The sequence below is a fragment of the Sceloporus occidentalis genome, unplaced genomic scaffold (genome assembly GCF_023333645.1).
Source record: "Sceloporus occidentalis isolate IW3139 unplaced genomic scaffold, rSceOcc1.0.p SCAF_2, whole genome shotgun sequence".
Classification (NCBI taxonomy): Eukaryota; Metazoa; Chordata; class Lepidosauria; order Squamata; family Phrynosomatidae; genus Sceloporus; species Sceloporus occidentalis.
The window spans coordinates 97,518,224-97,541,198 of record NW_028316982.1 but is presented as its reverse complement, the minus strand read 5'-3'; positions in this window follow the sequence as shown (position 1 = coordinate 97,541,198).

The window sequence follows — 22,975 nt, the reverse complement described above, 5'->3', positions numbered from 1 at the left end:
AGAAGCAAGCCTTCCCTTTCCCCCCAACTCCACCAGGGGCACAGAAGGCAGCAGAGGCCAGGCAGCAGCAGAAGGGCAAGGTAGATGAGGGAAGCTTCAAAAGCCACTCCTGCAGCCCTCAGGAAGACCAGGAGCCAAGCCAGAAGGGAGCCTTCCCTCTTCCCCCAACTCCACCAGGGGCACAGAAGACAGCAGAGGCCAGGCAGAAGCAGGAGGGCATGGCACGAGTGGTAAGCTTTAAAGGCCATTCCTCCAGGCCTCAGGAAGACCAGCAGCCAAGCCAGAAGCAAGCCTTCCCTCTTCCGGCAAACCCACCAGGGGCATAGAAGGCAGCAGTGGCCAGGAAGAAGCTGGAGGGCATGGCAGGAATGGTAAGCTTCAAAAGCCACTCCTGCAGCCCTCAAGAAGACAAGCAGCCAAGCCAGAAGCAAGCCTTCCCTCTTCCGGCAAATATAGCAGGGGCACAGAAGGCAGCAGAGGCCAGGCAGCAGCAGAAGGGCAAGGTAGATGAGGGAAGCTTCAAAAGCCACTCCTGCAGCCCTCAGGAAGACCAGCAGCCAAGCCAGAAGGAAGCCTTCCCTCTTCCCCCAACTCCACCATGGTCACAGAAGACAGCAGAGGCCAGGCAGAAGCAGGAGGGCGTCGCAGGAGCGTTAAGCTTTAAAAGCCATTCCTCCAGGCCTCAGGAAGACCAGCAGCCAAGCCAGAAGCAAGCCTTCTCTCTTCCCCCAACTCCACCAGGGGCACAGAAGACAGGAGAGGCCAGGCAGAAGCAGGAGGGAGTCGCAGGAGTGTTAAGCTTTAAAAGCCATTCCTCCAGCCCTCAGGAAGACCAGCAGCCAAGCCAGACGCGAGCCTTCCGGCAAATATACCAGGGGCATAGAAGGCAGCAGAAGCCAGGCAGCAGCAGGAGGGCGTGGCAGGAGTGGGAAGCTTCAAAAGCCACTCCTCCAGCCCTCAGGAAGACCAGCAGCCAAGCCAGAAGCAAGCCTTCCCTCTTCCCCCAACTCCACCAGGGGCACAGAAGGCAGCAGAGGCCAAGGAGCAGCAGGAGGGCATGGCAAGAGAGGGAAGCTTCAAAACGCCTCCATCCCTCAGGAAGACCAGCAGCCAATCAAGAGGCAAGGCTCTTCCACCAACTTCACCATGGGCACAGAAGGCAGCAGAGGTCAGGCAGCAGCAGGAGGGCATGGCAGGAATGGTAAGCTTCAAAAGCTACTCCTCCAGCCCTTAGAAAGACCAGCAGCCAAGCCAGAAGCAAGCCTTCCCTCTTCCCCCAACTCCACCAGGGGCAAAGAATGCAGCAGAGGGCAGGCAGCAGCAGCAGGGCATGGCAGGAATGGTAAGCTTCAATGGCCACTCCTCCAGCCCTCAGGAAGACCAGCAGCCAAGCCAGAAGCAAGCCTTCCCTCTTCTGCCAACTCCACCAGGGGCAAAGAATGCAGCAGAGGGCAGGCAGCCGCAGGAGAGCATGGCAGGAGAAGGATGCCATCATGCCTTTCCAAGCTGTGCCTTTCGGACGTTGGGTGTGGACATTTCTACATTTTGGGCAAGACAATCCCACCGGTTCCACCCAGGCTTAAACTCTCCCATCCAGGTCAAGCTGCCTTTGTCGGGTTCAAGGGACCGGATGCAGTTCTGCAGCAATGGGGAAAGACGAGGGGAGCACTAGGGTCTGGATTGAACTCTGGGGCTCCAAATCTCAGAGTCCAGCCGGGTGCTTTGAGCGCTGGCTGGATTCAATCCTCGGCTTAACCAAAGAAGGAAGTAACGAAGAGGAGGAAGGGGTGGAAGGAAGGAAGGAAGAGAGAACTATATCTCCCAGCAGCTCCTGCCCACTATGCCCTTCCGTCCTGCCACTGCTGATCAGTTGGCTGGCGCTTAGGAGAGCCCAGCCAACTGACCAGCAGTGGCAGGATGGAAGGGCATGGTGGGCAGGGGCTGCTGGGAGATATAGTTCTCTCTTCTTTCCTTCCTTCCTTCCGCCCCTTCCTCCTCTTTCCTCTCCCTCTTTCCTCTCCCTCTTTCCTCTCCCTCCTTCCTCTCCCTCTTTCCTCTCCCTCTTTCCTCCACCTCTTTCCTTTTCCTCTTTCCTCTCCCTCTTCCCTTCCCTTCATCTCCTTCCTCCTCTTTCCTCTATTTTATCTTCTTTTCTCTCCTTCCTCCTCCTTCCTCTTCCTCCTCTTGTTTTCCTTCCTCCTCTTTCCTCTTCTCCTTCATCATCTTCTTCCTTCCTTTCTTTTTAAAAAATATATTCGTTATTAAATTTTAAAAAAGAAATAATATATAAAATTTAAACACGCACATACATTTTCTTTCATAACAAATCACAGAGAAATCTAATTGTATGTCTAAACCATATCAACTCTTCCTTCTTTTTACTTGAGATCTCCTGCCTTCTAGTATTAAATGAGGTCTCCAGACATTATTAACAATGAAACATATTACTTAACATCTAAAAGTAAACATACTCCATTTTCAAGAAGTATCTACAATCGCATACATGATTGTAAAGTCCATCTATTTGGGGTTGCTTTAAAGTACAGTAACTATTTTACAAATATTTTTATCCCTCCAGTCCAAAAGTAAAGTCTTCTCCTCATTCTGTTTTTTTAAACATTTATCAAAGGCTCCCATTGCTTTTCAGACGTATTCATCGAATTCTTCTTTAATAAATGTCTTAATTCATCAGTTTCTATAACATCATACAATTTTATCAACCAGTCCTTTCCATTAGGTATTGTCTTCATTTTCCATTTCTGAGTGTAAACCATTCTGCCAGCTGAAATCATATAAAATAGTAGTTTCCCATACTTTTGTTCTAATTTATCATCTGAGATAATATTAAGTAAATACATTTTGGGGTCTTTTTCTATCTTTTCTTCTAATATAATTTGTATTGACTTATGCATTTCAATCCAGTATTTTTTTGTTTCAGCACATTCCCAGAACATATGAAATAGCCTACCGTGTTTTTTTCTCACATTTCCAACAAATTTTCTTTGTGTTTTTCAACATTTTTACCTTTTTCAAGGGGCTATACCAACGTAAATATATCTTACAATCATTTTCTTTGTAATTAACACTTAAAGTATACTTTAATCTCTTCACTCCTGTTTTCTCCCACTGATCAAAATCTATATTTGGTCCCAAATTTTGCGCCCATTTCACCATCTGGGTTTTGACTTGTTCGTTCTCTAATTCAATTTTTAATAACATTTTATAAAAAATGTTGATTCTGTCATTATCTTCTTATTGAACATTTTTTTCCCTATTCCATATCCGCTTCGCCAATTGCTAAAGTCTTAACATCCATTATTCCTTCTTTATTTATTTCCTTCTTCCTTTCTTTTCATTCCCTCCTTCGATTTTTCTTTCTTTCATTCATTCCCTCTGTCCTTCCTTCCTTCTTCCCTCTTTTTTCTTTCCTTCCTTTCCTACATCCCTTTTCCTTCCTTCCTTCCCTCCTTCCCACTTCCCCTCCTTCCTTCACTCCTTCCCCCTTCCCTGCTTTCCTTCCTTTCTTCCCCTTACCCTCCTTCCTTCTGTTCTTCCCCTTCCCCTCTCCCTCCCTCCCTTCCTATGAAAGAGGAGGGCTCCCAATAATCCAGAAGGCAACAGAGGGCAGGCAGCAGCAGGAGGGCATGGCAGGAGTGGGAAGATTCAAAAGCTACTCCTGCAGCCTTCAGGAAGAACAGCAGCCAAGCCAGAAGCAAGCCTTCCCTCTACCCCCAACTCCACCAAGGGCACAGAAGGCAGCAGAGGCCAGGCAACAGCAGAAGGGCATGGCAGGAGAGGGAAGCTTCAAAACTCCTCCATCCCTCAGGAAGACCAGCAGCCAATCGAGAGGCAAGCCTTCCCTCTTCCCCCAAGTTCAACAGGGGCACAGAGGGCAGCAGAAGCCAGGCAGCAGCAGGAGGGCGTGGCAGGAGTGGTAAGCTTCAAAACCCACTCCTCCAGCCCTCAGAAAGTCCAGCAGCCAAGCCAGAAGCAAGCCTTCCCAGCTCCCCCAAATCCACCAGGGGCACAGTAGGCAGTAGATGCCAGGCAGGAGCAGGAGCGCATGGCAGGAGTGGGAAGCTTCAAAAGCCACTCCTGCAGCCCTCAGGAACACCAGCAGCCAAGCCAGAGGCAAGCCTTCCCTCTACCCCCAACTCCACCAAGGGCACAGAAGGCAGCAGAGGCCAGGCAACAGCAGGAGGGCATGGCAGGAGAGGGAAGCTTCAAAACTCCTCCATCCCTCAGGAAGACCAGCAGCCAATCGAGAGGCAAGCCTTCAATTTCCCCCCCAACTTCACCAGGGGCACAGAGGGCAGCAGAAGCCAGGCAGCAGCAGGAGGGTGTGGCAGGAGTGGTAAGCTTCAAAAGCCACTCCTCCAGCCCTCAGGAAGTCCAGCAGCCAAGCCAGAAGCAAGCCTTCCCTCTTCCCCCAACTCCACCAGGGGCACAGAAGGCAGCAGTCGCCAGGAGCAGGAGGGGATGGCAAGAGTGGTAAGCTCCCAAAGCTACTCCTGCAGCCCTCAGGAAGACCAGCAGCCAAGCCAGAAGCAAGCCTTCCCTCTTCCCCCAACTCCACCAGGGGCAAAGAATGCAGCAGAGGGCAGGCAGCAACAGGAGGGCATGGCAGTAATTGTAAGCGTCAAAAGCCACTCCTTCAGCCCTCAGGAAGACCAGCAGCCAAGCCAGGAGCAAGCCTTCCCGCTTCCCCCAACTTCAACAGGGGCACAGAAGGCAGCAGAGGCCAGGCAGCAGCAGGACGCATGGCAGAATTGGTAAGCTTTAAAGGCCACTCCTCCAGCCCTCAGGAAGACCAGCAGCCAAGCCAGAAGCAAGCCTTCCCTCTTACTCCAACTCCACCAGGGGCACAGAAGGCAACAGAGGGCAGGCAGCAGCAGGAGGGCATGGCAGGAGTGGGAAGATTCAAATGCTACTCCTGCAGCCTTCAGGAAGAACAGCAGCCAAGCCAGAAGCAAGCCTTCCCTCTACCCCCAACTCCACCAAGGGCACAGAAGGCAGCAGAGGCCAGGCAACAGCAGAAGGGCATGGCAGGAGAGGGAAGCTTCAAAACTCCTCCATCCCTCAGGAAGACCAGCAGCCAATCGAGAGGCAAGCCTTCCCTCTTCCCCCAAGTTCAACAGGGGCACAGAGGGCAGCAGAAGCCAGGCAGCAGCAGGAGGGCGTGGCAGGAGTGGTAAGCTTCAAAACCCACTCCTCCAGCCCTCAGAAAGTCCAGCAGCCAAGCCATAAGCAAGCCTTCCCAGCTCCCCCAAATCCACCAGGGGCACAGTAGGCAGTAGATGCCAGGCAGGAGCAGGAGCACATGGCAGGAGTGGGAAGATTCAAAAGCTACTCCTGCAGCCTTCAGGAAGAACAGCAGCCAAGCCAGAAGCAAGCCTTCCCTCTACCCCCAACTCCACCAAGGGCACAGAAGGCAGCAGAGGCCAGGCAACAGCAGGAGGGCATGGCAGGAGAGGGAAGCTTCAAAACTCCTCCATCCCTCAGGAAGACCAGCAGCCAATCGAGAGGCAAGCCTTCCCTCTTCCCCCAAGTTCAACAGGGGCACAGAGGGCAGCAGAAGCCAGGCAGCAGCAGGAGGGCGTGGCAGGAGTGGTAAGCTTCAAAACCCACTCCTCCAGCCCTCAGAAAGTCCAGCAGCCAAGCCAGAAGCAAGCCTTCCCAGCTCCCCCTAATCCACCAGGGGCACAGTAGGCAATAGATGCCAGGCAGGAGCAGGAGCGCATGGCAGGAGTGGGAAGCTTCAAAAGCCACTCCTGCAGCCCTCAGGAACACCAGCAGCCAAGCCAGAGGCAAGCCTTCCCTCTACCCCCAACTCCACCAGGGGCACAGAAGACAGGAGAGGCCAGGCAGAAGCAGGAGGGAGTCGCAGGAGTGTTAAGCTTTAAAAGCCATTCCTCCAGCCCTCAGGAAGACCAGCAGCCAAGCCAGACGCGAGCCTTCCGGCAAATATACCAGGGGCATAGAAGGCAGCAGAAGCCAGGCAGCAGCAGGAGGGCGTGGCAGGAGTGGGAAGCTTCAAAAGCCACTCCTCCAGCCCTCAGGAAGTCCAGCAGCCAAGCCAGAAGCAAGCCTTCCCTCTTCCCCCAACTCCACCAGGGGCACAGAAGGCAGCAGTCGCCAGGAGCAGGAGGGCATGGCAAGAGTGGTAAGCTCCCAAAGCCACTCCTGCAGCCCTCAGGAAGACCAGCAGCCAAGCCAGAAGCAAGCCTTCCCTCTTCCCCCAACTCCACCAGGGGCAAAGAATGCAGCAGAGGGCAGGCAGCAACAGGAGGGCATGGCAGTAATTGTAAGCGTCAAAAGCCACTCCTTCAGCCCTCAGGAAGACCAGCAGCCAAGCCAGGAGCAAGCCTTCCCGCTTCCCCCAACTTCAACAGGGGCACAGAAGGCAGCAGAGGCCAGGCAGCAGCAGGACGCATGGCAGAATTGGTAAGCTTTAAAGGCCACTCCTCCAGCCCTCAGGAAGACCAGCAGCCAAGCCAGAAGCAAGCCTTCCCTCTTACTCCAACTCCACCAGGGGCACAGAAGGCAGCAGAGGCCAGGCAGCCGCAGGAGGGCGTGGCAGGAGAAGGATGCCATCATGCCTTTCCAAGCTGTGCCACTCGGACGCTGGGTGTGGACATTTCTCCATTTGGGGCAAGACAATCCCACCGGTTCCACCCAGGCTTAAACTCTCCCATCCCGGTTGAGCTGCCTTTGTCGGGTTGAAATGACCTGATGCAGTTCTGCAGCAATGGGGAAGACGAGGGGAGCACTAGGGTCTGGATTGAACTCTGGGGCTCCAAATCTCAGAGTCCAGCCGGGTCCTTTGAGCGCTGGCTGGATTCAATCCTCGGCTTAACCAAAGAAGGAAGTAAGAAAGAGGAGGAAGGGGTGGAAGGAAGGAAGGAAGAGAGAACTATATCTCCCAGCAGCTCCTGCCCACCATGCCCTTCCGTCCTGCCACTGCTGGTCAGTTGGCTGGCGCTTAGGAGAGCCCAGCCAACTGACCAGCAGTGGCAGGATGGAAGGGCATGGTGGGCAGGGGCTGCTGGGAGATATAGTTCTCTCTTCTTTCCTTCCTTCCTTCCGCCCCTTCCTCCTCTTTCCTCTCCCTCTTTCCTCTCCCTCTTTCCTCTCCCTCCTTCCTCTCCCTCTTTCCTCTCCCTCTTTCCTCCACCTCTTTCCTTTTCCTCTTTCCTCTCCCTCTTCCCTTCCCTTCATCTCCTTCCTCCTCTTTCCTCTATTTTATCTTCTTTTCTCTCCTTCCTCCTCCTTCCTCTTCTTCCTCCTCTTGTTTTCCTTCCTCCTCTTTCCTCTTCTCCTTCATCATCTTCTTCCTTCCTTTCTTTTTAAAAAATATATTCGTTATTAAATTTTAAAAAAGAAATAATATATAAAATTTAAACACGCACATACATTTTCTTTCATAACAAATCACAGAGAAATCTAATTGTATGTCTAAACCATATCAACTCTTCCTTCTTTTTACTTGAGATCTCCTGCCTTCTAGTATTAAATGAGGTCTCCAGACATTATTAACAATGAAACATATTACTTGCCATCTAAAAGTAAACATACTCCATTTTCAAGAAGTATCTACAATCGCATACATGATTGTAAAGTCCATCTATTTGGGGTTGCTTTAAAGTACAGTAACTATTTTACAAATATTTTTATCCCTCCAGTCCAAAAGTAAAGTCTTCTCCTCATTCTGTTTTTTAAACATTTATCAAAGGCTCCCATTGCTTTTCAGACGTATTCATCGAATTCTTCTTTAATAAATGTCTTAATTCATCAGTTTCTATGACATCATACAATTTTATCAACCAGTCCTTTCCATTAGGTATTGTCTTCATTTTCCATTTCTGAGTGTAAACCATTCTGCCAGCTGAAATCATATAAAATAGTAGTTTCCCATACTTTTGTTCTAATTTATCATCTGAGATAATATTAAGTAAATACATTTTGGGGTCTTTTTCTATCTTTTCTTCTAATATAATTTGTATTGACTTATGCATTTCAATCCAGTATTTTTTTGTTTCAGCACATTCCCAGAACATATGAAATAGCCTACCGTGTTTTTTTCTCACGTTTCCAACAAATTTTCTTTGTGCTTTTCAACATTTTTGCCTTTTTCAAGGGCCTATACCAACGTAAATATATCTTACAATCATTTTCTTTGTAATTAACACTTAAAGTATACTTTAATCTCTTCACTCCTGTTTTCTCCCACTGATCAAAATCTATATTTGGTCCCAAATTTTGCGCCCATTTCACCATCTGGGTTTTGACTTGTTCGTTCTCTAATTCAATTTTTAATAACATTTTATAAAAAATGTTGATTCTGTCATTATCTTCTTATTGAACATTTTTTTCCCTATTCCATATCCGCTTCGCCAATTGCTAAAGTCTTAACATTCATTATAAACCTTTCCCTAATCTGTCCATAAGTAAACCAGGTACAGCTAAGACCTTCTGATATCAATTGCTCTGTGACTTTCTTTGTATGCCTTTTGCCTTTTTGATCAATCAGATCTTCATACCTTACCCATTTTTCTTGGCTTAGCTGGACCCAGTTACAAAACGCTTCCTTTACGGATGCCCATTTCGGAAGGACTGGGCTACGTTTCGGTTTAATATTCAACCAATACTCTTAATTGCTTCTTAGAATTTAATTTAGTATAAAATAGATATCCATACCATCCAAAAAGAAGTTCTACTCCCTTCCTTCCTTCCTTCTTTGTTTCCTCCCACCCTTTCTTCCTCTCTTCTTTCCTCCCCCTTCCCTTCCCTTTCTTTCTACCTCCTTCCCTCTTTCTTTCTTTTCTTTTTTCTACTTCCTCTCTTTCTGCTCCCTCCTTCTTTCCCTCCCTCACTTCCTTTTGTCCTTCCTTCCTTCCTTGCTTCCTTCCCCTCCTTCCTTCCCTCCTTTCCCCTTCCCCTCCTTCCTTCACTCCTTCCCCCATACCTCCTTCCTTCCCTACTTCCCCTTCCCCTCCTTCCTTCCCTTCTTCCCCTTCCCCTCTCCCTCCCTCCCTTCCCATGAAAGAGGAGGGCTCCCAATAATCCAGAACTAGACTCTGGGAGCCAGGGGCAGAGGATGATGATGGGTCTCTGCTGGTGCCTGAGACTGGCATGGCCCTTCTGCTGCTGCCATCCTCCTCTCTGTCCAGGAGGCAGCTCCAGTCTCAGGGGGAAATCTCCTTTTCCCCTTCCTTCTGCCTGCCATCTGAAGCAGAGAATGGGAGGATGATGATGAACCAGCCCCCTGTTGATGAGCCCAGCAGCAGGCCAAAGAGGCAAAACCAGCAGCAGAGAGTCCAAAAAGGCTGGCGAAAGACAGTTCTAGTATGGTTATTTTATAATAAAAAATGGTTATGTTAAATAGTGATTTGTGTGTTCATGCACTTTGCTGTTGTGTTTTTTCTTCAGACCTTCTGACCTCCCAATTTCTCAGCTGCTTTTAATAATGTGCCAGTTTCTCTTTCCCTTTTCCCCTGCATCCTCAGCTTCCTTCCATTGCAAACTCCCCAATTATCCCAATTAATCCTTTCCCTTCCCACTGTCTTGAATTATCTGTATTCCTGCATGGCCGAAGAGGGTTGGCTTATATCACCCTTAGTAGTAACTTCCAGCTCTAGGATCCTATGTATTCCTGCACGGCCAAAGAGGGTTGGCCTACATGCCTCTTAGTAGTAACTTCCAGCTCTAGGATCCTATGTATTCCTGCACGGCCAAAGAGAGTCGGCCTATATGGCCCTTAGTAGTAACTTTCAGCTCTAGGATCCTATGTATTCCTGCACGGCCGAAGAGGGTTGGCCTATATCACCCTTAGTAGTAACTTTCAGCTCTAGGATCCTATGTATTCCTGTACGACCGAAGAGGGTTGGTCTATATGACCCTTAGTAGTAACTTCCAGCTCTCAGATCCTATGGATTCCTGCACGGCCAAAAAGGGCCGGCCTATAGGACCCTTAGGGACCGTATGTTGTGCAGGCCTGATATAGACATCCGATTTGCCACAACTGCACTGATGGGTCTAATGAACTATTACTGCTGATATACCAAATTTTTAATTTTTATAAGCGCAGTCATTCATCGCCAAAAACACATGGATATTAACATCAGTGAAAACTTTTAAAGGGCATGTTTATTTACTAATTTTCGTCTTTGTTTACCACCCTTTCTGTTACAGAAACAGACTGGTCTGTTAAAATGGAGTTCCTGTTGTTGTTGTTGTTGTTATTATTATTATTATTAGGGGGGCTTCCCTTACGTGGGGGATCTGTTCCGGACCCCCGAGTAAGAGAAAAAGTGTGTGTGCTGAAGCCCCATTGAAAATAATGGGGCGTGAGCTCACGGTGTGGTGCGGTGCACATGCCATGAGCACGCATGCCATCGCTTTCCCCCACGCGGTGCTGTATAGGCCTATCCCTGGTTTTCCACTCCATCAAATACATCCAAAGGAAAGCCTGGGAAAGCTCATGCTGCCAACTGCTTTCTTTCAGTCAGTCTCAAACGGTGCCACAAGATCTCCATCCATATGACTCACAGGGGTAGTAAATTCAAACAATCCACCAAACAGTGATGTATGTTCAGGTCCGTTTGCATCACTTATTCACACTAATGATGATGTGGAGCTTTAGAAAAAAAACCTCAGAGGGAAACCCAATATTGATTATCTGGATAAAGTGGGGTTTTTGGTAGCCCCAGCCCAACTTAATCTAGTGTGTTCAGGATGCGAGTGAACAATGGAGATTCAACTCAGATTCCTCCTGGATTATTTTCACAGTGTGAATAACCCCCGAGTTTTTTTTTAAAAAAGATCCGCATCATCGGTAATGTGAATAATCTTTTTTTCTAACAGCCTTGTTAACCAGAGGTTGGATGGCCATCAGTCGGGAGTGCTTTGTTCATGTCTTCCTGCATGGCAGGGGGTTGGACTAGATGTAATATTGGCCCTTGCGGTCTCTTCCAGCTCTATGCTTCTATGAGATTTGTTCAGAATAGGTTTGCCATGGCCCTTCCCCGAGGCTGAGAGAGTGTGACTTGTCCAAGGTCACCCATTGAATCCAAGGCCAAGGGGGGAACTGAACCCTGGTCTCCAGAGTCATAGGCCAACACTCAAACCACTCTGGCACTCTAAAAGCATGTAGAGAAAGCAGGGCTGACTTCCCACTCTGCAGGCGTGCTTGCCTTCAACTGGCTGGGACTGGCATCGAAGTATTAGGATGGTGCGGCTCAGCTGCAAGCTTAGGTTTACTTCTCCTGGGAACAGGCACCTGGAGAGTTCAGAAATAGTGGTTTCTACACACATGTCTACCGAAATAATTATTTTATTTATGTGTCACCTTGTTTGTTATTGTTGTCGTGTAGTGATTGGAGAAACCCATGTTTTTCTTCTCGTTCATTGAGAACTTGATGAGATTTTTTTTAAAAAAATATTCGTTCCACAAATCCCCCTTTCAAAAGGTGATTTCTTCTCTCCCTTTCAGCAGCTAGCGAAATATTTTTCACAGATTTCTCGAATGAGGTATAATCCATATGTTGCCCTACAACTGCGTTCGCTGGCTCCCTCCCCGTTTCCGACCCCAGGACTCGGCGTATGTGCATTTGTTTTTGCTTTGTGCCCCAGGACTTGGTTTGTGTTATCGGCCCTGAGGAGCACCGAAGTGGGGCTAAGTGGGTTGGTGTATGTGATTGGATAAGTTTGCGATAGCTTGAGGAATGTCCTTAATACAGGTTCTCCTCCAGCTATTAATTGTGTCACACACTGGTTATGGGATTGGTGGGGAGGTGGGGTGTTTTGTGAATTTTGATCGTGTCGACGGAGCTCAAATTGAAGTAGTGTGGGGCAAGGGGAGATATAGCGGTAGGAGGGTGGAATCACAATATAAGGGAAGACAGGATCGATACTTAATACCTATCCTGCCCTCCATCCACCCTGCTAACCCAATAGAACCGAGGGTCAGTCCAATCGTACCACAGACGCTGCCTCTGCTCCTGTGCAATGCCAGGTCAATCAAGAATAAGATCCACATTATTCACGACCTTTTGGAGGATAGGAACTGTGACCTGGCTTGCATTACTGAGACCTGGCTGGGGGCCGAGAGTACTGCAGTGTGGGCACAGGCTCTCCCAGCCGGGTATGTTGTTAAGGAGCACACCAGGTTATGTGGGCGGGGGTGGGGGTGGAGGTGTTGTCTTTGTCCATAAAAACACTCTTACCCTAACCAGGAACCCTGTCCGGAAGATGGACTTCATCGAGTGTATGGTTCCAAAAAGCCTTAGAGGGGCTTATGGTTGGATCTGACGGCGACTCTGTTGATGCCCTGACTGACATCTGGGATAATGACCTTTCCAGGGCTATATACAGCATCGCTCCTAAGCGTCCTTTCCGGCCCGCTTCTAATAAGAAACCCTGGTACACGGAAGATCTCAGGGAAATGAAGAGGGCTGCGCAACGACTAGAAAGCAGCTGGCGGAGACACCACCGTTTGTCCGATAAGACACTCCATCAGGCTCTTTTGAAGTCTTATGGAGTGGCAATAGGTGCAGCAAAACATTATTTCTATGCTGCACGTATTGCGTCTGCAGAGTCGCATCCAGCAAAGCTGTTCAGGGTGGTTAGGGAGCTAACTCAGCTCACTCCCGCTCTGAACACTATCTTAGAACCAACTAAGGCCTGCTGTGACAACTTTGACAACTTCTTCGCAGATAAAATCTCTCGGATAAGGGCTGATCTCGACGCTGGCATTTTATCAGAGACAATAGTAGAGGTGTCCAGAACTTCCCCTGATAAGAAACAACTATAGGCCGGCTTCACTATTGCCATTTTTGGGTAAGGTGATCGAGAGAGCGGTCCAAAGAGTTAAGGTTTTCGATTATGTTGTGACCACAGAGTACATAGTAATAATTCAATAACTCCAAAAGCAAAACTATTTCCTATTAACTTCAAATCCCTCTTTACTGCAGCTTTTCCCTCTCCCTCTTCTACAGTAATGCTCTTGGAAATTAAAGCAATAGCAAAAGTTTTATGTGCAAGCATGCACAAGTTCTGAACATAGGAATGCTTTAGCACAAATTGAAATGAACAGAATATGAATTCCTGGGTTATTTGCTTAGAAGGACTATTGCCATGGGGTGGCATCAGAAAGGCCGTCTTACTAGTGACTGGTGGTCTGGAGAAGTCATTTAGGCAAGTGTGCTAGGAAACAAACATGCAGCTGAGCAGCAGTGGTAAAGACTGAGGGACTATGTCAGGCTCTGACATTTTATGTGACCCCATGGAACTGTTTTTGGTTCCTTGTTTTGCCTGTCCCCTGCTCAACTTCCAGTTTTAATACCAAACACTTATTGTGATGTTACAGCAGAGAAGTAGACAGCAACTTTTTATTTTGCATGACACCTTGATGATGTAAAGGAGACATATAAGGTCCCTGTGTAAAGATGTCACTGCACTGATCTTCTGTGCCTAAGCCAATGCAAATGATCTGAGATGATGATAGCAGGAACTGTACATACAACTGCTTGTGCAGCATCAGGGTATTGGGTGATCAGCCAGTGTGTGGATGGGACTGGAAGCAAGGTGACATGAGAATTACTGGCATAGCAAGAGGAGAGGAGAAGGAAATACAACTTAAGGCCGGAACAGATTGGCATAAAAAGCCAATTTACAGCTGGCTTGGGAGTGTGACGTGCAGATGATGCATGCTCCCAAGACACTCAGAAGCTGGTTTCAAGCCACCTGGATGTTTATACGGGGGCTGGCTTTTGGGTGCTCCAGTGGCATGGTGTTTATATGCTGCACACTGCCGGAGCATCCTAAAGCTGGCTTCCTGCTGTGGTGGGGTGGAAAAGCTTTTTCTGAGCGCCAAAAGGACTGGCTATTTGCAGCTCCTTTTTTTTGGTTGGCAAAAAGGAGGATTGGGGCTGCAGCATGTGATTGCCATGCCCCCAATCCAGCTTTATCAGGGTGGCCTGTTTCATCCCTAAGTTAGGTGTGGTGAGCTGTGAAACAACATTTCAAGTCGACACTGTGAAGAATCAGGAATTTTGAATCAGTTTCAGTCATGGCAAACGAGCCCAAGGGAAGAGGCTGAGCCAAAGAAGAACCTTATGGACCAAATGAGGTAACTTCACCAGCCATTTCTCCACACCTCCCTCCCTGTTACATCTGACAAAACCTCAGTGAAGGATTTAGAGACCCAGCAGGATAATTGTCAGTCAACTGGGAGAAGTCTAGATTGGCTACCAACACGTGTGGAGACCCCAAGGCTATTTCTTACTCACAGGAGTTCCAGAGCATTGGAACCTTTGCTTCTGGGAGAAGTGCAGTGAGCATGTGGAGAACAGAGAGAGAGAACCATCTGCCTGATGTTAGGAGAGGAGAAATACATATAGTTTACATATAACAAGTTAGCCACGGTTTATTTGAGACTGGCAGGTCCTTAACCTGATTGAGTTTTTATAGTCAATCTGGAAAAAAGTCTCAAGGGCTTTGGGGTGGCCTGCACCCGCCCCTTTCCCCGATGGACTGGGGTCTCAGCTGCCACAGTGGCAGCCCCAGAGGCCCCAATCGGCTGCTTTTCCTGGCCTTGGGAAAGCGGCAAAATGCCGCTTTCCCGCGGCTTGGAAAGGGGTGTCCTTGGGGCTTCATGCCCCAAGGACACCACGACAGTGGTGGGGAAAGGGAGAAAGGGGCCGCTCGGCCCCTTTCTCTCTGTATTGCTGGTGCAGCTGTTTAAAGACCACGTCAGCGATACGCATGGCAGAAGGAGCTCCAAAACGGAGCTCCTCCTGGTGCCACTGAAAGGGCGCCACAAGCACCCTACAGCGGCGCCAGGATGTCACGTCCACGCTGCGCCATTTGGCTGCAGCATGGCCGTGACGTCGTAATGACGGTGCCCATGTAGAAAGGGCGCAGCCATTACCACACCGTGGCTACATACTAGGGTTGCGGGGCGTCTGGAAAGGATGCCCGGAGGCAACCCTAGTAGGTATCCAGGCCGGCACTTTGCGCCGGTCTGGATACCTCCATAGTTATATAATCAGTTGGAATAATGCCTTATCCTCTCCAAATGATGTGTTTTGCTTTTTGTTGAAAAAACAAAGCAAAACTCAGATTGGGAGTTATGGTGTGCTCTGTTCACCATGAACTGTGTGGAGACAGGATCCTCCCAAAACAGGCCTGCATTATGAGGCTGTGATATAGTTTATGGCTCTTTTTAAAGCCAGTTAACAATGATCTCCTCTTTATATATCCATAAATATTATAAATAATTTCTATAAAAATTAGGAAGCATGTCCAAATTCCTGAAGATTGCTCACCTCATCCACAGGGAGAGCCAGGGAACACCATCTAGTAGCCATTTCCATTCTTAAGGGAATCTTTTCTTATTTTCCCTGAAATAGTATGCAAAGGGATCTTGTAGCATCCTTGAGACTAACTGAAAGACACATCTGAGGAAGTAAATTCAAGTCTATGAAAGCTCATGCTATCAGCCTCTTTCTTTCAATTAGGCTGCATCTGTATTGCAGAAATAATCCAGTGTGACACAGCTTTAGCTCCCATGGCTCAGTGGTATGGAATTCAGGGAACTGTAGTTTTGTGAAGCATTTAGCCTTCTCTGTCAGAGCTCTGGTGTCACAACATACTACAGTTCCCAGAGTTCCATATCATTAAGCCATAAGTGGTGTCAGACTGGATTATTTCTGCAATGCAGATGCAGCTAGATTATGTGAGACCGTAATGAACGCTTGGGATAAAAGTTAATGCATTCCGTGTACTGTCAAATTATGAATTTGGGATTTCAAGCATTCTGCCATATTGCCCCTGAAGCTGTGAATGCTGCATTGATGGAAACAACTCTTTGTGGATGAGTCTATGGTGACTTTACAAAAATTCCTGCATGACTGACTATATGCAACTATCAAAGAGCAGGCAAAAGAATGGCACGATTTAAACAATAGTTCAGCCAGCTCTTCTTTTCATAAGCCACAGAAATAATGTAGAGCAGAGTGGGAAGACTTTAGCCTTATGGGACCACTTAGTTTTTTACTAGAACCCCAGGATCCACCAACTAGAGCCAGGTGCAAAGATGTGGTTCAATGAGATAAACAAGTAATGGCAGAACTGTGAAAACACCCTCAATTTTGAGATTTGTTTTCAGCACCAAGACTGCAGCTCTCACACAGATGCTATCATGCCCAAATCTATTCCAATTTTCCTTTCAACTTTCTTGATTTCACCAGTCTCATTTAGGTAGGAAAAGGGGGGCTTTTATTTTTGATATTGTTAAGCTGTTGGGAGACAGAAATTCTTCCTGCTTTCTAATAGATTACTCAATCATCTACCTGTTGATCCAGATCTACCTTCAACCACCTATGATGTATATTTAGGATCACTGAGATATGATGATAATAAAATAATTATATGATAAAATATTCCTGTCTTCTTTAAAATAACACTAAAATGCTTGAACTCCCTCTTTGAATTGCAAACAAATGCCAGTGTCAAGAAGAAAGATAATATACTTGGTAAATTAGCATTTTATGGAAGAGAGTAGAGAAAATTTTCACTTTGAAAATCTGAACATCGCTTTCATTTCTTTATAACACAATTAAAATCCACTTTGAAATAATTGTCATAAGAAGCAAACTGGGTTTTTTTAACAGTTGGAATGTGCAGTGGAAACTTTGAAAAACTTACTTCTTATATTAGGGAATGACAATGATCATCAGAAGATATCAGAGAGGAGTTCATTATCTCAGAAGAAATACATACCAGCCAAAATTTTGCTATTAACTTCTCTATTAATTTTGCAGTGAAATGACCACAAGGTTTAAGATTGTAAGAAATAGCTGCAGACAAAGGCACCTTAGGCATGCTGCTTAGATGAGTTGACTGTAAAGGGAAATAAGACAAAACTACAAAGGATAAAATAACAATATCTGTTAGTCATTATGACTTTATACTGTCTCCATGATCAGGTCTAGTATGCCTCTTTATACCAGTATAAATGTGCTCTCATTTTATGGTCCTCATGTATGAATAGATGTTGGACTCAATAGGTGTTTGGTCTGACCCTGAAAAACTATTTTTATAAGTGTCAACAGAGAAAAATTTGCTAGTGACTGGCTGCATCCACACTGCAGAAATTATCCAGTTTGACCCCACTTTAACTATCATGGCTCAATATTATGGTATTCTGGGAATTGTAGTTTCTTGTCTTGTCTGACAAAGAAAGCTAAATGTCTCACAAAACTACAGTTTCCAGAATTCCATAGCACTGAGCCATAGCAGTTAATACAGTGTCAAACTAGATTATTTCTGCAGTACAGATGCAGCCTATATATACTGAAGTTTAAAATCTAGAAATAGCAAAGAGTATTCCGCCTTATGAAATTATCCACTTATATTTTCATAGTTATGATATGTACCATGACTGTATAAGATATCATTTTCATACATGAATGTATGTCTCTCTGTGTGCATAGTTAGACCATTTTTCTTGCACTTCAGCAGAATGCTATTCATTTGAGTATTTTATGCAATGTGCTGTTTTGATGGAGCTTCATTGCATACAAACTTTGAAATGAGTGCTCATATAAATGCATATTTAGTCTGTGTGTGGATGGGTTATTTATTTATTTGTTGTGGAATATTCTTGATTATTTGTATCTATAGCTCTGCATTTCACTTTTATGCCTGTTTTGTATGCAGGGGACTTGGGGTCTTAAGCATTCTTATATATAAGCACCTCTAGTGAATATTCTTGTGCAAGAGGTAGAACTTTTCCTTCCTCTTATTTTCACTCTTCCTTCTTCTGTGTCCAAGCCTGCTTTCCTTACAATACGTTCTGCATATTGTAAGGAAATATGGGTGATAAGATGCAGCCTTGTCTGACCTCTTTGTCAGTTGGGAACCATTCTGTTTCTCTGTATTCTGTTCTGACAGTAGCCTCTTGTCCTGAGAAGATTCCTCATCAAGACTATCAGATGTGTTGGCACTCCCATGTCTTTAAGGACATTTCATAGCCTTTCATGGCCTATGCAGTCAAAGGCATCACTGTAGACTATAAAGTGCATGCTGATTTTCTTTTGTAATTCCCTGGTGTGCTCCATTAGACCTCATATGTTTGCAATGTGGTATCTAGTGCCCCTTCCATTCATGAACCCTGCTTGGACCTCTGGGATTTCTTTCTCCATGTATGGTTGGAATCTCATGTTTCAGAATTTTGAGCATGATTTTGCTTTCATGGGGGATTAGTGCTATGGTCCTATAGTTGCCGTAGGATTGCCATAAATCGGAAATGACTTGAAGGACAGAAAAACAACAATCTCCGATTACAATGGAGCATACAGTCCATTAGAAAACACCTTTAACTGTGTTATGGCATCCAGGGTGTCTCTGGCAAAGGTATTTATTGATGCCTGTATGTGTGTGTGTGTATGTGTGTGTTTGTGTGTGTTTCTTTTCCCTATTCTATCACCTTTTGAAATAAGCCGATCCCCAGAGTGAATTACAGACTTAAAACTATCAAACAGAATATAAAATATGATTCAATAAAACATTGTTTTTTTTAAAAAATGCAGCATAAGGGATATTTAAAAATCCATCAAAACATAATAGAGTTCTATTTTTAAAAAATCCTTTATGCTTGAAGGCACACAAGCATATTTTTGTATTAAAATCAGTCTAAGACAAACATGTCATTAAGACCACTTCAAAACAGCTAAAGACTAGACTGTGTGGACATTGCCAGGGCAGAGCATTTCACAAGGATGGAAACAATACAGAAAAGGCCCTGTCTATCATGACTGTCAATGTAATAAGTCTTACCAGAGAGAACTTGAGTCAGACATCTGCGGGCAGACTTAAAGCCCAGGTAGGAGTTTATAGGTATACGTAGTCCTTCAGATAACCAGATTGGGACATTGATGACTTTAAAGATGACAACTATCAATTTAAATAGGCATCTAGTGTGGTTAGTACAGAATTGATGTTAAACATCCTGATAGTTGAGCCCCAGTGAGTACTTAAGTGAATGCATTCTGCACCAGCTGATTTTTTAAAATGTTTTTTTAAAATCTCAGTATGCTTTCCAGCTTCCAGCAAGGATACTACAATTGCGTATAATGAACAGAAATATTTTGCCTTGCAATGCTAGGATTTGGAAGTAGAAGTTTTAGTAATGACTGTTCACCTGAGAATGGAATAAAAATCACAGCAGCCATAAAGCTTGATAGCTGTACTGAAACTTGATTGGATTTTCCACTGTGGAGTTCTTTCTGAGGCAGAAAGTTGAAAATGCATATCTGCTAAGCAGGGGTGGGGGGAGCGCCATATTAAGTAAAAGTATAATATGCTGTGATGTAAATTCAATGCACTGTTAGGAAGTAAATAAAAAAGGAATGAGTGAGATTTAAAAAAAAAATCTGGAGATAGAACTACATATTCCTGAGAGGAAGAGAGAGATATGAAGAAAGAAACCAATTCAAAAGCTAGTAAAAAAGAGATGGAGTACAGTATACACAGCAGGAAATGCCATATGGCTGTATTTTAAAGCTGCATTTTCATTGCATTTTACTTCTTCTCACCCTATCTTCTAGCGTGTATTATACACAGAGGAACTATTCTTTTTATTTAGGTTAGAATTCATTTATTTGTATCTCCATAAAAGTGTGTGTGTGTGTGTGAAAGAGAGAGAGAGAGTCATGTCAATTGACTGAATGGAGAAGAAGGGGTATTCCTGTTAGAAATGATACTAAACCAATATTTGATTTAGAAATGGCCAACAATCATAAAAATATATTTTTTAAAAAGGCAATCTGAGAAGTTCACTAGGGCTGAGTGTGCTTGAAATCCTTGGACTTTTCCTTGGGACCTCAAGATAATTCTTGAAGGGCAATTTCATAAATCTTGCATATCGGATAAAAATCAATAATTCATTAGCTCACAGTCTTTGGGATCAGAGAATTCCCCGAATCCCAGTCCCCACTGCAGTGGTACAATGGGAATTCTTCTCTAGTTTGGACTGCAGTCTGAGAATGTAGTGCTTGAAACTTCTTTGAACTTGGCAGTACAAAGTACTTCAGGACTCTTTTTCATTTGAAAAGAAAGCCACACACCAACTTCATGGGTTCTCCACAATAAATTCCATACATCTTTACCCATTCCCTCAGTTTTTCCCCCCCTTCAACTGAGAAACAGGCTCCTTTCCTGGTCTTCCCATCTCAGGCATCTTGTGTCACCCTCAGTAAACTCAAACACCCTGTTTATTTATTTGTTCATTTTTCAATATATTTTTATTATCATGACATGATATAAAAACAAGAACATCATGGAATGGCTAAATAAACAAAAAGACCAATGAAGAAAGTGATTTCCCATATATACACAAATATATCACATATAACAAAAATGGCAATGTTCTTTCCTTTTCTTTTTCCCTCATGAATTGGATGTTTCAGAATGCTATAAAGTGTTGCATTTCAAAGGACTGTAGGTAACATCTTCTCCCTAACTCCTATATATTGCCTAAGCTGTGCATTACTTGCTGGATTATCCAGTGACATTTCCTTTGCAGTATGGTTTGTTTTATTGTGAATACAGCAAAATGGAATTAAATTATAACAATACATTTTCCTACAACAGTCTTACAAGAGCTCATTCAATCTGTATCCAATGGATTTGGACTCACTTTTCTCTCATGTTATAGCCTACCCACATCTCTCTCTCTTTAAAATTCTTTATGGTAAACAATTAGTTTTAATTTTTCTTTGTTGGCAACATTCTCATAAATACTGCCATTCATGAGGTTTATGTTTCTCCTTAACCTTGCAATTTGCTGTACTTTTGAAACAAAAACATTACTTTAGCATGTGGAATCAAATCAGTGTCTTTCCCCTGCAGCAAGAACTGCTTTGATTATTGTATAGTTTTACTAGCAAACATAAACTGCTTTGCATGCTTTAGAATTTTAGATGCTCCTTTCTCCCGCCTTCCCTGTATTTTCCTCTTCCTTCCATCTACATGCACTTTCTTCCATCACTTCTTGCACTGGCCAGGGTCTAAACAGCACTGCAGAAATAATGCAGTTTGATACCACTTTGACTGCCATACCTCCATCTTATGGAATCCTGGGATTTGTAGTTTTTTGTGCTAGCAGTGCTCTATGTCAGAGAAGACTAAATATCTCATAAAGCTACAAATCCCAGGATACCATAGGATTGAGCTATGGCAAAATGTTGGCAAACTGCATTGTTTCTGCAATATGGATTAGACCCCAGTTTGCCTTCCTCTCTTTAAGCCAGGCATTTGCTTCTGCTGTGGAGTTTCAGATGCTCTGGATGCAATCTGTCTTACTCTGCCTATTGCTTGTTTCACCAATTCCTATTCTATAGTCTCAGTTCACCTCGCTGCAGGTTTTGCTAGCTCCTTTTTGGCAATTTGGTTTTTCTAATAGGATCCAGGATCCTGAGAAAACAGCTATGCAGAGTTTGGTAACTCACATTGTGACTGAAGATGGTACTACAGACTCTCAACATATCTTAATGTGCAATCTAGCCAGTGAAGATGTTACTGCATGCAACAGTTGATTTGACTACTCAGTGCATTTTAAAAATCCAAATAGCCCCATAGTGTATAATGTACCCTTAGTATATATTCCATGATTCAAGTGTCTGGATTTTATGGTTTTGGAAGTTTGACAGAATCTCTGTCTGTCTCTTTCTTCTCCTTTTAGAGCCCAAAGCACACTGCAAAAATAATCCAGTTTGAGACTGCTTTAACTGCTCTGGCTCAGTGCTAGGGAATTCTATAGTTTTGAGAGACAGATTTAGAGCAATGGATTCAAACTACAGGAAAAGAGATTCCACCTCAACATTAAGAAGATCCTCCTGAGAGTGTTTGACCATGGAACACACTCCCTCAGTGGAGTCTTCTTCTTTGGAGATTTTGAAACAGAGACTGGATGGCCATCTGTCGGTGATGCTTTGATTGTGATATCCTCCATGGCAGGGTTTGACTGAATGGCCTTTGTGGTCTCTTCCAACTTTATGATTCTATGATTCTTTTTAAAGAGAGAGAGAGATTTCTTCAGATACAGTAATTAACAGATGTAGTTCTCTTTCTAGTTTTCAATGCTATGCAGCTTGGGTCTTGCTATTTGAAGGATCCAGGCTGCATCTACACTGCAGAAATAATGCTGTTTGACACAGCTTTAACTGCCATGGGCCAATACTGTGGAATTCTGGGATTTGTGGTTTTGTGAGACATTTAACTTTCTCTGTCAGAGAGTTCTGGTACAACAACAAGCAACAATTCTCAGAATTCCATAGCACTGAGCTATGGCAGTTAACACAGTGTCAAACTGTATTATTTCTGCAGTACAGATGAGGTTTCTGTCTCCCTTTTGAGCTCACTTGAGTTCTGAGATTTTTTGGAGAGGCCTTTCCCAGGTGCGAACAAAGCAAAGGGCCTTCTCGGTGGCTGCTCTCAATCTTTGTTCTCCTTCTGTTGGCAACTGAAATTATTATTATTATTATTATCATTATCATTATTAACAATAAGCTAGGATTTTGACTTCTTTTTGAACATGCATCCTCTTATATCAATGGCTTTTCCTGTGTTAGATGTTTAATAATATTATCTTATTTATTTAACTTACATAAACCCTTCTCCTCAAGCAGCTTAGATTAATAGGATCATGAGAACAACAAAATACAATATACAAAACCAAGCAAAGCCATAATGGTGCATAGAAGTACAACATCCCTGCCAAATAACACAAGAAAAACAATAGATTCTGACATAAAACAGGTTCTGTATTCCCCCCTCCCAAGAATTTTCAGAGTAGCAGAAGGGAGAGAACTTGTGTAGTAAAGCAAAACTTGCAATGATTATTAATAATTGGCAGAGCAACACTGGTCCTTAGATTTTGCATTATTTCATAAAACAAAGGATTTCTGCTCTG